We start from the raw sequence: 2,208 nt of genomic DNA, 5'->3' as shown, positions 1-2,208 counted from the left end.
CAAATCTTGGGTCTGACTGTGTTATGCCTCAGCGACTTGCCCAGATTACTTCTGACACAATTATATTCCTATTAAGAGGCCATTCATATTTGATGTGATGGAAACAAAGCTGGATATTATCAACCTCGTGAATAAAGACAGACGTGCATTTAGTCAGATTCAGCTACCAGCTTCACATGTGGCAAAACTGGCTCTCTCTACATTAAGTCAGAGTAAGAACTTTCTGCTTTAAACCATAACAAACAAGAAGGAAAGAAGCCAATTCTCTCATTGCTTCTAGCGATCACGGGCAAACCAACAAAACCTCCTGGTGAGCCTCTTACAGTTTTAATAAAATCATCATGGTCACTTCATCTCTTGTTACGTGAAATCAGCAAATAAATGCAATTCCCAGCTGGGGTCTTGTGCTGGTTTTGGCTGGGGTAGAGTTAATTAGTCTTAAACACAGTTCCAAGAACTGAAAATACTCTTGGAATTCCCTGACAAAATCAATTATCTTCTGCAAAAGTTGATATCAGACAGTAACAAAAAGGATCATTCCTGTTTCTTCTGGGGTTTTGGGGTTTTGTTTTGTTTGTTTGTTTGTTTTGTTTTGTTTTGGGGGTTTTTTGGGTTGGTTGATTGGTTGGTTTATGTTCATTTTTGTTTCATGGAGGGGTTTTGTGTGGAGTTGTTTGTTATTTTTTTTCCCTGAACTGGGACAACGCAGGCTAGAAAGGATCTTCTTAACCTTCACCTACATACACTAGCAATTTTTACCAAAGCTCAATCCAGTACAATCTTTTCCAGGAGGGGCATGTAAAGAGACATGGTGAAATTCAAGCACTCAGAATAAGCCAGCCTTGCTCCAGCTCCCAAAAAGATCACTCTCCGAACCTTAGCAAAGAAACAGGTATATTCTCCACATCTAGTTTTAGTGCCTCTGCTAAATAGATTGAGGTACACCATGCCAAGCACAACTTAAACAGGACCACTGCAAAGGAATGGGTGGCATTATGAGGGTAATAGTGAAATTTTATTATCCTTTCCTGAACAACTGCAGTGCAATGCCTAGAAACAAATAATAGATCTGTTCCAGGCAGGAGCTCAGCTGCATCCTGAAGATGTCTCCAGGCACTTGCCATTTTGCTTTACTGCTCTTCCTCAAAACTGGTCAATTGTAAGCATCAGTCTTGCAGAGAAGACATGTTATCAGGGGTGAAGGACAACTGCTTGTTATATAATCCTGCCAAATCCTTGATACAGCAGTTCTCAGCAAACAACCATCTTGCTGTGAGTCACCTGGAAAGTCTCTGGTTCAGTGAGCTTCCAGGAGCAGAGCATCAAAACAGGTTGTATTTCAACTTCCCATTCAAATTACAGGAGGCACCCATGAGTCAAGGCAATAATTTTCTCTTTATCTACCTTCAGATGCCATCCTGCATAAGGATCCAGCCTGTGCACCTGCCAAACCAGAAGACCTGTGGGAGATCCCATCCAGTACTGGATGTCACAGCTTGCAGCTGTCCTGGGTGGCTGCTGGCACGAGGGCAACCACAGCATGAGGAAATCCTTACCCTGCCCTTCAGAGAACTGGAGATGCTGCACGTGGTGTTGGACATGCTTTGTGCTCACCAGCCTTTCTCCAAACACCCATTGCTGGTCCCTGTCAAAAGTGGACACCATGCCCCTTAGACCTCTGGGCTGGCCTTGCACGACTATTTGCTCGTTGGGAGGCCAGGAGCTGTCAAACGCCATATCCCTGCTCTTGTCACCAGAGCCAGGGGCTTCATTAGCTCACACTTTTTTCTTTTTTTTATTTCCTTTTGAGGCAATGCCAAGTCTTAATCCGGTGCCAGGTCACAGATCCCAGCAGGACACATTACACTGGGTCCGTCTTTGAATTAGGAAGTCTCCCACCTCAGAGCTGGCCAGCTCAGGACCTACTGCTCTCCCACCTCTGCTCCTCCCCACTGTGCTTGACAGACAGTCGGAATCAGCTCTTGTGACAACAGAGTTGGCAACTTTGTGTTGGCACGCAGAACTGAGCAGCTCATTTTTTACAAACCTAAACAACTACAACTTTGGCAATCTCACTCCTATTGAACAACAACAACAAGAAGAACCGAGTCAGCAGCAAGCAGTAGCCTGTTACACAGGGCTGTATATAAACCCAGAAGAAATGAGATGGGTCAGCTTGCGTTGGCTGGTAGATGCTGAAAGAGTTGG

At 44.5% G+C, this 2,208-nt stretch overlaps 1 long non-coding RNA gene across 1 annotated transcript; it reads right to left on the bottom strand.

Annotated features, from left to right (window-relative positions):
* Window positions 1-925: 925 nt before the first annotated feature.
* Window positions 926-1,980, bottom strand: LOC108503468. Its single transcript, XR_001876846.1, has 3 exons — window positions 1,900-1,980; window positions 1,557-1,645; window positions 926-1,460 (listed from the first exon to the last, which is right to left on the bottom strand). It is a non-coding gene; the product is annotated as an uncharacterized LOC108503468 (long non-coding RNA).
* Between the last annotated feature and the right edge of the window lie 228 nt (window positions 1,981-2,208).

The sequence above is a fragment of the Lepidothrix coronata genome, unplaced genomic scaffold, assembly GCF_001604755.1.
Source record: "Lepidothrix coronata isolate B3197 unplaced genomic scaffold, Lepidothrix_coronata-1.0 Scaffold139, whole genome shotgun sequence".
Lineage (NCBI taxonomy): Eukaryota > Metazoa > Chordata > Aves > Passeriformes > Pipridae > Lepidothrix > Lepidothrix coronata.
The sequence above is the reverse complement of the archived record's forward strand: the minus strand, read 5'-3'. Positions and strand labels throughout refer to the sequence as shown.